The 14,061-nt window shown below is 49.7% G+C and overlaps 1 protein-coding gene across 1 annotated transcript in view; it reads right to left on the bottom strand.

Moving 5' to 3' along the window:
• Positions 1-9,955, bottom strand: part of BCOR (BCL6 corepressor) — a 151,818-nt gene extending 141,863 nt beyond the window's left edge. The window contains exon 1 of the mRNA XM_040423775.1: positions 9,209-9,955. The gene's annotated coding sequence lies outside the window, so the exon portion shown is untranslated. The remainder of the gene's footprint in view (positions 1-9,208) is intronic.
• Positions 9,956-14,061: the final 4,106 nt, after the last annotated feature.

Here is a 14,061-nt window from a genome sequence, read left to right as displayed (position 1 = left end):
GCCTAACCTTGAAATATCAGTGGGTGAACAGGCTCAGTCCAACCATACATACTGCTCTGCCTGGAAGCCACCAGCCATGCACAGAAGGATTCGGCCACATGGCGACATGTGTTACAGAAAAGTCACGCGAAACAAAAAATATATGCGACTTGTCTGTCACTTGCGATCAATGGAGGAAAAGTTGCACATGTCTGGATTTTTTTGTATCACAGTTGCGCATGCCGCGTGTTGCATTATATGAAATGTTGCATGTCCTTCTTCTCATGTGACACCGCCGAACCTAACAGATGCCTTTGACTTTCTAAAGCTAAAATGTGGCCATATAAATGAAATAAATGTCCGCTGAACCTTTTCTTCTGCGGGAGATAATTAGTTGCCAGAGGCAGGGGCTTTCTCCCGTCTCCCTGTTCAAGACATGGCCGAGCCGAGAATGCATGTGTATGGAGGGGTTGGGTGAGATACCAGCCTTATTGTTTGTGCTGGTATCAGCGCACACACTGCTTAGACACGAGCCTGGAGAGATCACATTCGTAGATGACTGGAGATGCAGCGTTTAGCATTTTTGTCTTGGCTCAGAATAAAAGCTAAATGAAATTGTGTTGATGATGGGGATCAGATGTCTCGTAATCAGGCAGCGGCTCTGCTGCGATACATCTTGAGGCGAGGACCTGTCAGTCACTCCTCCAGCACCACTGACAGTACGTGCAGACGAGAGCGGACCTGCTGCCTCCGGTTAATAGACGCTGCCACCTCCCCCTTCCATTGATGTTGCATCGACTCTTTATGGACTGTGCTTACAGAGGCATCAGGCATACGTTACGAGACAACAATATATAAGGTTGCCGGCTCTTGCCTGTCATTGTGCGACAGTAGAGAAGGTCAGTCCTGGGGCAAGCGTGTAAATAACGTGTCCCTGGATTACACGGGACATATAGGCTCCTACAACAGTGACTGATTTAAGCTGCCTTCACTCTCTCGTCAAAAACTAGGACGGTACTAGTACAAAGAAAGGAGACAACGCTTGAGAATGCTTCCCTTCTCGTTTGCACTAGTATTCCTATTTTAGAGAATAAAAAAAGACGTATGAGCCACCGCATCTTCAAGACTGCACACGGCACTGTAGTTTATGTGGATTTTCTGCACTTGTATCCACGTTTTTACTTGTGGATTTTGACCCAGATTTGCCCTCGTCTGAACCTTTGTGTTGCAAAGAGCGAGTTCTGCACTAAAAATCCGCACAATTGGCATGCTGCAGGTTTGAAAATCCACATCGCAGGTTAATTCCCACCTGGAAAATATCCGCACCGTGTACATGAGATCTTCTTAGCCGGTACTGCCGTGTGCATACACCCTAAGGCCTCCTGCACACGACCGTATGGCTTTTTCAGTGTTTTGCACGGATCCGTTGTTCCGTTTTTTGTTTCAGTTTCTGTTTTTCCGTATGGCATATACAGTAATTACATAGATAAAATTGGGCTGGGCATAACATTTTCAATAGATGGTTCCGCAAAAAACGGAACGGAAACGGAAGACATACGGATGCATTTCCGTATGTGTTCCGTTTTTTTGCGGACCCATTGACTTGAATAGAGCCACGGAACGTGATTTGCGGGCAATAATAGGACATGTTCTATCTTTAAACAGAACGGAAAAACGGAAACGGAATGCATACGGAGTACATTCAGTTTTTTTTGCGGAACCATTGAAATGAATGGTTCCGTATACGGAACGCGAGCGGTCCGTGGTATGCCGGGCTGGATTCCTGTTCAGAGCAGGAGCGCACGGCGTCATTGGTTGCTATGACGCTGTGTGCTTCATGCCGCTGCTGCACTACAGTAATACACTCGTATGATCTATACAAGTGTATTACTGTATCACCGTGGTATTGGACCATGTGATCTGATGTCACCACAGGTCCTTTAGCCGGCAGCTCATGATTAAAGAAGTAAGAAGAGACCGGCAGCTACGCGATCAAGAGGAGAAGGCGAGTTAATTATTTTTTAACCCTCAATTGACCACCTACCAAGCATTCTGTATTAAAGAATGCTATTATTTTCCCTTATAACCATGTTATAAGGGAAATTAATAACATCTACACAACACCGAACCCAAACCTGAACTTCTGTGAAGAAGTTCGGGTCTGGGTACCACAGTCAGTTTTTTATCACGCGCGTGCAAAACGCATTGCACCCGCGCGATAAAAACTGAACAATGGAACGCAATTGCAGTCAAAATTGAATGCAATTGGGTACCTACTCGCGAATGGTTTGCCACAACGCATCCGGACACGCTCGTGTGAACTCAGCCTAAGGCTCTGTTCACGCTATTGTTGTGACTTCTGTTCTTAACGGAGCCAAGACAAGTATGACAGATGTACTGTCAAACAGGTGCCACCGACTTATGACGCGGTATGTCAGGTTTCGGTTGGGGTTCTAAGACTAGTGCTGCAGAAGGAAGGCAATGCTGACGTGAACAGAGCTTATAATGCCAAAGCGGATGCCATACTTGATAGCTGAACATCTTTTACAATATTATACAACTCAGACCCCTTATGGTTCCTCATACGGCCGCAAAAAAAAACCTGAACGGACATAAACAAAAAACCGCAATGTGGACAAGAAAAGGATATATGTTTTACATTTTGTGGAATGGACATCTGTGTGCCGTCCGTTTCCTTTGCAGACCCATAGAAATAAATTGGGTCTGTGCATTAGCTGCAAAAAAGCAGATTGGACAAGCATGCAAAATATGGTCGTGTGCATGAGGCCGCTCAACATCTCCTAGAAGCCATCAGTGAAAAACAATTGCATCCGGATTCTGGCAAGCCCCATTCATTTCTATGGGACCAGGGCTGCGTGAAAATATAGAACATGTTGCAATTTTTCCTGAAACACAGCGATGATCAGTGAGAAACGACGTTCATGTGCCTACTGAAAGAAATCAGTCTGGATGCTGTCCGTTCACAGCGCGCATCACATCCGGACGGAAAGGGGCCTAAGTAACACATCTCTAAAGACCATAGACGCGAGGGCCAGACGACACCAATATCTCACTGTTTCTACTGAAAACCACATGTAAAAATTGCACTCAAGATCTGGGATCCGTTCCCGTTTTTGGTCAGAAATATGCGGATGAAGCACAGACTTTAGACAACCGGGGGAACACGTATTTATGGAAATTGCTTATTAATCTATGATTTGTTTAGGAAAGGGCGGGCTAATTCCCCCAACCATCGCATAAGACGTGGATATACAGGGCGGCCGGGAAATAGACAGATGAAAACAGTGAGAGGAATGTGAGATCACCATGTGACGGGAGCCAGGCTGCAAGCCTCGTCTGCCCCCACCTCCACCGAGGACCTCTTATGACAAGAGGGGGCAGGGACAGGCACTTGTTATCTCAGGCTTCTGCAATCTTTCCTGACGATTGACAGACAAAACAAACCCTCCGTCCCCTCCAACTCCCAATACTGCCAGTGTAAGCCCTTGGTACTGCAGTCCAATGTGACATAATAGCTGATCGCAATAACTGGCCTATTAAAGGGGCAGCGCAAGGAAATCTGCTGCTAATGTCCTGGACGGTTTCTACATTACGTATACTCCCCATTCAACAGAGAAAGTGAAAAGCGGAACAGGACTGGCATACGTTTGGACGTGCAGTGAACGTGGCGTATCCTAAATATGCCATCCACAACCAGCAGGATCTCCCATTAAAAAAAATTCAGGAAGTGTAAGGGTGGGTTCACACAGAGGATTCTGGGCACAGGTTTCAGAGCAGATTTGGTGCTGAATCTGCGCAGAAACCGCCTCCCATTGTTTTCGATGGGAGGCCGCGCTGCAGGTCATACGGCCGTGGGATTTTGCCACACAGTTTTCAAGACAGCGCCAAGAATGTGTGCAGTTACTGGGCGGACCCCTCGCAAAGCAGCAGCGGGGGCCTGCTCATGGTTTTGATGTTTTCAATGACGCGCCGCATGAAAACCCATGGCATAAACTGCGGTGATATCTGCCGTGGGATACGTAGAAGATTTTGTCTGCGTGTGAACCTACCCTAGGGCTTCAAAAGAGGCAGACAGCACACCGTGTGTTGTCCGCATCCGTTGTTCCGTTCCGCGGCCCCGCAAAAAATATAGAGCGTGTCCTATTCTTGTCCGCAATTGCAGTGGGCCTCCCGTTCCGTTCAACAAATTACAGAACGCACACGGGAGGCATCCGTGTTTTGCAGATCCACAATTTGCGGCCCACAAAACACATGCGGTCGTGTGGCTGTAGCCTGATACAGTACCAGCAAGGTGACTGAGATTAGACTCCGCTTTGTGTTCCGTGCGGAAATCCATAGCACGTCAGATGTTTGTGCGGATTTCACTATATCAATGCGAGGGCGAGATCTGCGGAAAATTCACATGTAATACTTGAATTTTTTCTGTATTGAAACGCACAAACAAAAACAGCATTCACACAGATGAGGTTGGCCGCTGCGCTGTGGTATCTGCCGTGAGTTTTCATACAGACCTAAACAGAGAGAACGCTCCGCGGCAGCTTAGCCGGGGTCCCCGCGTGTAAAAAAAATGGACCTGTACACTCTTGAAAACCGTACAACAAAATTTGCTAAGCCCCATTACCTTTTTGAAGAGACGTCGAAAAAACACCTGTGCAAATAACATTTTGTCGTATGGGTGTGAAAAGATAAGTCACAAAATGGGGTCTTACGACTTTTTTAGGTAGGCTTCTTAATAAATGACGCTGAATGGGTCGTGTTTATTGGAGAAGCCCAATCTGACTGAAGAGGGCAGCACATGGGGTGTCTATGAGGTAAACACTGGAAAGAAGTGGCAGTCCTCACAGCCGGCTGGGTGTAGTAGTCCTCGCAGCCGGCTGGGTGTAGTAGTCCTCGCGGTGCCTCCCGTCCTTTGTGTACTTTGGACTCGGGAGCGTCGTGCGCGCCAGAGGACATCGTGGTTTCCTGAAGTACGGCTCCCTAGAAACCAAGTGCAAGGCAGGGGCTGAAGAACTACACCTCCCAGCACGCCATGCCATCGACGCGGCTCCGTGTGGCCCCAGTAGAGGCAGCCAGTGAGGGGTTAAACGCCGCCTAATCCCCAGCTGCTGCGGAGAGATCGCTGATTGCAGGGATACGGGCTGGAGATAGCAGCGCAATCCTGCAATTAGGCAGCAGAATAGCTAATGGGCTGTGCGAGTCATTGATCCGGAGAATACTTCCTAATTAACTCCTAGTCACCTACGTGTGACAGCGGCCGTGCACCGGGGCTCCGCACCGGAGATTAACCCCATTAGCTCCCTCGGCTTTTCATTATCCCCAGGCCGGCTATGCTGGTATACGGGATGGAGGAGAGGACGTGACGGGCATGCATGTACGAAATGCCTCCCCGAAATAAAGTCTGTCAGCGTGGTCGATACTCGCCATGACTGGCATTTGCCGCCATTTTATCACCGAGCCGCTGATTACAAGGCTCCCGTATCGCAGAAGGAGGCAGGCACACCGGAATACTAATGCGCGGAGCCTGGAAACCGCCGCAGGGGTTAAAAAAAAAAAAGCAGCGGGCGCGCTAATCGGTAGGTGGGAAGGCGATAATTTGAGCAGCGCGTGAGGACGAGTGCGATTCGCAGTGATTACCGCTCGGCTATTACACGGCTCCTTCACAGCGCTCTAATCCCACACGAGGGGCGCCGCTCTGATGTCCTTGAGAGCCGCGGGCTCGGGGCAGCGAAGGGTTAATGGCTGGCGTCTCCAGATAGACGCGGCAGCTTCTCCAGGACGGAACACATTGTAAACAGATCGCGGCTGAGCCCGCAGCAAAGCTGGCCACCGCACGTCTAGTCCGCTCCCGGGTTTTAGGACCCTGTGCAGACCATGCCATTCTCTTCAGCAGCTAAAGCTGAGATCGCATTGCTATACCGCCATAGTGTGACCACCACATGCAGGGCACACCACCGGATTCTCTTTCTGTGTCCGCTCCGTTTATTTTCCAGTTTGTATGCAGAACCAGTCACGTAAATGGGTCCGCAAAAAAACGGAAACGTCCTTCTGTCCACAAGTCCTTGCCTCAAAAAAAAAAAAAAAAAATATAGAATTCTTGTCCGTTTTGCAGACAAGGACAGGCATTGTTAGGCCTCATGCACACGACCGTTGTGTTTTGCAGTCCGCAAAACACAAATGGCATCCGTGTGCGTTTGGCAATTTGCGGAACGGCGCAGACAGACAATAATATAACGCAAAACGGACAAGAATAGGACAGGTTATATTTTTTTTGCGGACCATGGAATGGAGCAACGGAGTGCTGTCCCCAACTTTTGAAGTGAATGGGTCCGCATCCAAGCTGCAAATACTGTGGCTACGATGCGGACCAAAACAACGGTCGTGTGCATGAGGCCTTACAATGGGTATGCAAAAAAATAGATGCAACATGGATGTTATATATATATATTTTTTTTTTTTGCGGATCCGTCTGAGCCCTTAGGCTGCGGCTACACAGGGACACTGGCCCATGACAGATCTCATCCTGACCTGCGTTCTGGTCCAAAGTCACAGCGTAGCCCTAAAGGCTCATGCACTTGGGCGTGTTTTACGGTCCGCAAACCTGCAAGATACCGGCCGAGTGCATGCCACCATTTTTTTTTACTCCTGCAGAAATGTCCTATCCGTGTGTGCAAAACGGACAAGAATGGGACATGTTCTGTATTTCTGTGAGGCCACGGAACGGACTTACAGATGCGGATAGCACAAGGGTGTGCTGTCCGCATCCGATTCGCAAAAAACGCAGATCAAATCCACGTGTGCATGAGCCCTAATTCAAACACGCCAGATTTCTGGCGACCACACACTACTGGATGTAGCATCATGATACCGCTATCTCAGGTGGCCCGATGTGTAGCCCATGGCCCCAGAATGATAGTCAAACGCTCGTCAGCCTGATAACCTGCCCGTTTCAAGGTGCCGAAGATAAACAAGTGAAACGCACACCTACCCATTGATTTTCATATTTTTGCTCACACATCAGTGGTTTTCCACCGACTGTGGGTCTCTGGAAAAATCATGGGAGCATGCACTACGGGTCCGTGAGAAACCAAACGCAAGATAGATGGCAGCCGTGTTCTGTCAGCATATCACAGACCACTGGTAGGGGGCGCTCTGGAAATGAATCTTCAGCTGAGCAGCGGCCATGCAATACGGATGACACATGGATTTTTCACAGATTTTCCATGAACGTCAAAAAGCACACGGAAATGTGAATGAGGCCTTAGCTACTTTCACACTAGCGTTTTTACTGGATCCGTCAGGGTTCAGAAAAAAACACTTCCGTTACTGATATCACAACCGTCGGCATCCGTTATGAACGGATCCGGTTGTATTATCTTTAACATACCCAAGACGGATCCGGCATTAACTCCATTGAAAGTCAATAGGGGACGGATCCGGCATTAACTCCATTGAAAGTCAATAGGGGACGTTTTCTATTGTGGCAGATTGACTTGCATTGGGGGTCATGCTGGACCCGTCTTGCTCCGCATCCCAAGACGGAAAGCAAACTACATGTTGCGGTGTGCTCTCCGGTATGGGAACGCAACTAAACGGAACGGAATGCATTTTGGAGCATTCCTTCTAATCAGTTCAGTTTTGTCCCCATTGACAATGAATGGGGACAAAACGGAAGCGTTTTTTTCCGGTATAGAGCCCCTATGACGGATCTCAATACCAGAAAACTAAAACGCTAGTGTGAAAGTAGCCTTAGAGTCCTTTTACACGGACCATTGTGTCAAGCAATTATCAGTAATGAACCAGATGTTCCTGATAAATGCCTGCTCGTCAGTGAAGATGAGGCCCGCACGTACGTGCAGCAGACGCCTCCGCTGTATGGGGAGGAGCGTTTACTACCGCGATCGCCTGTCCCCATAGAAAATCTTTCTTCCTTGGCACTGGTCACAAGAATTCCAGCAATGTTGCTGCGCAGTCCTAGCCTAAGGGTCCATTCAGACGACCGTAAGGGCTTCGTGCCCGTATTGCGGGTCTGCAGTATATGGGCACTGGTGCGGATGCAGACTCACTGACTTGAATGGGCCGGGATCCGCAAGATATGGAAACAGATAGGACATATCCTGTCTTTTGCGGAACTGAGGCACAGATCGGAAGCGCTCCCATGGGCTTTCGGGTCCGTGCCTCCGCACCGCAACATAGGACATGGCCTATTTTTTGCCATATCTTGTGGAACCCGACCCATTCAAGTTAATAGGTGCACACTGCAGTCCGCAGCACGGAGCACTTACGTTCGTCTGAATGGACCCTTAGGGCTCTTTCACACGAGCGGATGCCGTGCGTGGAATCTGCTGCGTGAAAGAGAGCCAAGCCCCGTTCCGGACAGCAGAGACACGGAGCAATAACATGATTAATAATGCTCCGTGACTCTCTGTGATCTTTTTACTACAAAATCACAGTGAGATAAAGTTGTCACCGTGATTTTCAGAGAGGCACGGAGCGTTATCAATCATGTTACTGCTCCGTGTCTCTGCTGTCCGGAACGGGGCTTGGCTCTCTTTCACGCAGCGGATTCCACGCACGGCATCCGCTCGTGTGAAAGAGCCCTTAGGGTCCCCACCTGAAAGAGCTGGGCTCTCTAGGAACCCAAATACTTGACCGTTCTTTCCCCCCACATCTGCTGTCCGGGGAGAGTCGAGAGGCCCCCCATAGCCAGTAGCTGGTCATCCTCAGCCAAGCAGAATGTGCCTATTAATGGGGGGGGCCTTGTGCGACACGAGTAGCAGGGGGCTAGCAGGCATATCATCTGGCCTTTTTGTGGCTTATGCCTATTTTAAAACAGTGCCATTGCCTTTAATGGGAGTACCAACATCTTTCGACGGGCATGGCAAATGGAAGATCTGACACGGCAATCCCCACTGTTTCTGCCACTTTTGTGATGGACGCCCTCTTCTGGAGAGTTCACACACTGCGCTACTGCTTCCTACTGCGCCATCCCCCACCACTGACGGCTCTCTTTCCCTTTCATAGGAGGGCGCGGTTGAGAAGCGCTAATATTGCGACATTCGGCATTATCTCATCCCACCAGCCATGTGCTATATAAACAGAGGACACGTACGCCTGGTTAGACGTGTCATTGACGTGCGCTCACATACAGCAATGAACGATCACACTGCAGGACAAACGAACACAACGTGGAGCGCGGGGATCGTCTGACCTGTGTCGTCGTCCTCCTTGCCGGAGAGTCGGGCTGCAGGTAGCCGGATTACTGGAGGCGGAGAGCACGGGACGGTCCGGCACTCTTCACCACGTGCGCTGTCGGGTGCCCACTGTGGAGGAGTCACTTTGGCACCTCATGTGAGGGGTCAGACATGCTGCCACTCCCGGTCACGCCACAGACGTGTTCCTGTTATTGTTTAATGCGAGGGGAAAGAAGCTGAAGCCCGGCGGCCGTGTGTGCGCTGCCCTCCTCCACTGCGGGAAGGTGCCCTCCTTTGCCGCGCTCCCTCTCTCCACCACAGCGGCGCCTGCCGGCACACAGGCTTGTCACACGCTCCGGAGCCGCTGAGCGCGCCGAGTAATGGGCATCAGTTGTCTGTGGCTGGGGCACAACTTTATAATAAGACGGTCAGTGAGCAGCACCCCCGTCCGTACATCTGCCACCAGCCTCCGGCGCTGCCCTGCTTGACGTGTGCTGCGAGCGTTCCCTGCCTGCAGACCGGGGGAAGTTCTCTCAGCAGCCCGCCTGTCATCAAGGCCGAGAGCAGCGCAATTACCATCCGGCTTCTGTTCCGTCTCCCTGCTGTCACCTCGGTAATGATAGCGGCGCTCCCTCCTGCGCCCTTCATAGACATAACATCGCCGAGCAGCGGGCACTGACGGCAGATTTCTATCACAGCCGCCGACATTTAGGCGTTTGGCACACAAGGAGCGGCCACATTTCTGTACCAGCTGTGACCTGGTGCCACTTGTGAGGAAAGAAATCTCTGGCAGATGTGTGAAAACGCGCTAAAGACGCCTGAAACGGAGAGCGGCTCCCGATGCCCTTCTAGAAATAAGAAGGCTCTGAAAAGGCACTTTTTTTATGACAGCCGGTTCAGACCTGAGCGTTTTACAGCTCGTTCCTACGCTCAACAAGGAGAAACCAATGCCTCCCTATCGGCATGGTTCTCACCTGGGCGTTTTACAGCGCGTACGATCGCGCTGTAAAACGCCCGACGCCCCAAGAAGTTCGGGAGCTTCTTTGGGGCATAGTGTCGCGCGTTCCCGTACATAGACTTCCGGGAACGCACGACAATGGGTGTTCGCTTGTCTCCGCGGCGCGATTGTAAACGCCCGTACAATCGCGCATACAGAGCGTACGTTCAGTATGCTCTGGTGTGAACCCAGCGTAAATCACCATTTTGTGTAAAAGACTGAATCGGGCTCGGTGTGAACACTGCGCCAGCCACGCATTGTGTCAAATTTCCTCGCCGTGTACGAGCTATTAATAATACTGTATTAGGGCTCATGCACACAAACTAATCCGATCCAGATTTTTTGCGGGTCACATGCGGACGCCTTCACTTCAGTGGGGCTGCAAAAGATGCGGACAGCACACCTAGGACTGTTCTATAGATGGCAAGACGTTCCGGAACACACTCAGCCGGTAACCGTGTTTTGCGGACTGTGTGCATGAGCCCTTAGGCCACTTTGACATGGGCGTGTGCGCCCCGTTGCCGTATTGCGGATCACACTACTTTGTACGCAGATTTTAAATCCTCAGCGTGCTGTTTGGCATTGGTTTTAGGCCAAGCGTATACTGCGCCATAGTCATACATTAGATATGTCGCGATTTTGCATCAGATTGTTTCTATTATGCCCCCTTGCCCGATGAGCACTTCCATCTCAAAATGGCGCCTGTATTGATGGGGAAGTGTCTGTGGCCGCCAGCACCATGTCTGCAAGCTCCATGCAGGTCAGTCCTAAAAAGGATACAGACAAACAGCAAGGCCTGCATGACTCTCAGATTATTTTTCTTTCGTTGCATTCCATACGGAAAGGAATTTAAGAAAACTCGGCTTGCCGTCAGGTTCTCTGCCAAACAGGCTTCCTCCGGCTCGCAGAGCAGGACAGCTGTGATGTATACAGGAAGCCGGCGCGGAGCAGAGTGCTGTCTGATGGCAGGAATCAGAGCGCTGACTGCCGGGAGGAAAACACAGAGCGAAGCAGGCGCCCGCTCCCATGTCTCAGGGCTTTACACCACACCATTTTTCACTGAACATACTGGGGTGGGGTGATTAACCCCCCTTTCACTCTCTTCATATAATTAAGGCTCGTTCGTGCGTGCAGCATTTTCAGGCATTTCAGCCTGACTCGCAGTTTCCGCCACCCCTCATCTGAGTCGTATGCACACTAGGAATGACAGTCTTGCTTCCTGTCAAATGCTTCTTCGCAAATAGCAAGGGGTGTAAAGTACGTGACCGTGCGGATGTATTAGATTATTAATACCTGCACCACCCCCGAGGAAAATACAATTCCAACCGAAATGTATCTTAAAATCCTATAGCGGGGTATTTGCCCATTATTTTTATATCTTATTGGATCATATGAAAATGTCTCTTCAAAAGGTGGCCCGAGTGTCATTATATCTGCTCAGTGGGGGTCGGACTCCTACGCCAATCAGAGACCACAGTGCTCCATGAGCTCAGCGGCCTCTTAGGCCAATGACGTCACAATCAGGGGTCACATGACCTAGGCTCAGCTCAGTCCCATTCAAGTGAAGTACGGCGCTGTGCTTGGTAAGCTACAAGGAGGACCGCCTCAATGTTAAAGGACATCTGTCAGCAGATTTGTACCTGTGAGACTGGTTACATGTGTGCCTGCCAGCTGAAGGCATCTGTGTTGGTCCCATGTGCATATGTGCCCGCACTGCTGAGAACAATGATGTTTTATTATATGCAAATGAGCCTCTAGGAGCAACGGGGGCGTTGCTGTTACACCTAGAAGCTCAGCTCTCTGTGCAACTGATGCGCCCTCGGCACTTTGACAGGGCCCAGTGTGATCACATTTTCACTGCCTGGTTCTGTCAAAGTCCAGAGGGCATGGTAGTAGCAGAGAGAGCTGAGCCTGTAGGTGTAATGGCAATGCCCCATTGTTCTTAGAGGCTCATTTGCATATATTAAATCATCATTTTTCTCAGTAATCGGGCACATATGAACATGGGACCAACACAGATGTCTGCAGATGTAGCAGGTCAGACAGCTTCATAGGTACAAATCTGCTGACAGATGCCCTTTAAACACCCAGAAAGCCCCCTTAAGTGGACTCTAGTGCTCGGTAGTGATTTTGGTAAAATGACTGGATCAGTAAAGTAAGGCTACTTTCACACTAGCGTTCGGAGCGGATCCGTCTGATGTTTCATCAGACGGATCCGCTCCGATAATGCAGACGTTCGCATCCGTTCAGAACGGATGCGTCTGCATTAAAACTTAGAAAATTTTCTAAGTGTGAAAGTTGTCTGAGCGGATCCGTTCAGACTTTACATTGAAAGTCAATGGGGAACGGATCCGCTTGAAGATTGAGCCATATTGTGTCATCTTCAAGCGGATCCGTCCCCATTGACTTACATTGTAAGTCTGGACGGATCCGCACGGCCAGGCGGACACCCGAACGCTGCAAGCAGCGTTCAGCTGGCCGTGCGGAGGCGAGCGGAGGCTGAACGCCGCCAGACTGATGCAGTCTGAGCGGATCCGCATCCATTCAGACTGCATCAGGGCTGGACGGAAGCGTTCTGCTCCGCTCGTGAGCCCCTTCAAACGGAGCTCACGAGCGGACAGCAGAACGCTAGTGTGAAAGTAGCCTAAGTCACCCAGCATTTTGCTCAGGGTCTGTCACCAGTTGATGCTGCTGTCAGATAGTGCACCATAAAACTGCTGATAGATTCCCCAGGCCATCCTTTAGATCACTCATGACAGATGAGTTTTAAGTACGGTATATACGGTAACCATGAGCTGAAGGGAAGGAATAATAACGGGAGTCAGGGGGATTTTTGCGTTCTTATTATGGAACAGAAGCGCAGCTGAAGAATGCAAGAAAAAGAATTATTATACCTGGAAGAGCCCATCCGCACTGATGATCTCCCTTGCCTATTACAGGTAATGGAGATGGATCGTGATATGCTCAGTTCTTTCAGTTTTTTTTTACTTTTTTATTGATAGAAATTTGGGGGTTTCCATTTTTTTCACATTTTTGAAGGAAATTCTACTGTCACTACTCAAATCAATGTTGTTTTTTTTGTTGTTTTTTTTACATATTGTCAAAACTTGTCCCAGCGTTGATAGGTGAGCTCCTGGGTTCCCACTTGCCCCTTGGCTGTGGCGCTTTGGCTCACATTTCTCTGTACGATTGCTGGCATTCTTACTAGAACTGATGTCTTTGTGGAAATATCAGCTGGCAGGGGGCATTGGAAGGCAGCAATGTGTGCAGGATACTGGAAGACCCTGCTATGCGTTGCGTGCGGTCTGAGAAAATGAGCAGGTAATGTACGATATTATACTAGATCCTGGGTGAAATGGCTCTAGCTGGGAGGTATCGCTCATTACAGGGCTGGAGTGACCCTGACACACACTTAACTTTCCTCGATAATGTTTTTACGGCTTTGGGAAGGACTACTGTCCAGGCTGGAAGACTGTAAACAGGAGGTGGGGGAGGGGGAGTCAGGCAAACACAATGCAATGTCAAGTGGAAGTGCAGGAATGTGCTGTTTTGTTACTCTGGTCACTTTCTTTAATCTTTTACAAGTGCTGCGGCCAGAGCAGCGTCAGACAGGGATGGAGTCTGTGGCCATGGAAAAAACATCTGCAGTTTGAAAAAACTTGCAGTGACTTGCGTCAGTACTAAAGACCTGCAGAATATGGGCCATACCACAGGAACTTACTCGCGGTACTTTGCCAGATCATTGGTTCTGAAAAGACCAAGACGCCAAGATATTTTACGGAGGGCTGAATGATCCGCTCATTAACAAATTGTTCTCATCACGGCACAAATCAGCGTGATTGGAAGCTTGCGATGCCTCACACTGTAAATTCT

Source organism: Bufo bufo, chromosome 3 (assembly GCF_905171765.1).
Source record: "Bufo bufo chromosome 3, aBufBuf1.1, whole genome shotgun sequence".
NCBI classification, from domain to species: Eukaryota; Metazoa; Chordata; class Amphibia; order Anura; family Bufonidae; genus Bufo; species Bufo bufo.
The sequence above is the reverse complement of the archived record's forward strand: the minus strand, read 5'-3'. Positions and strand labels throughout refer to the sequence as shown.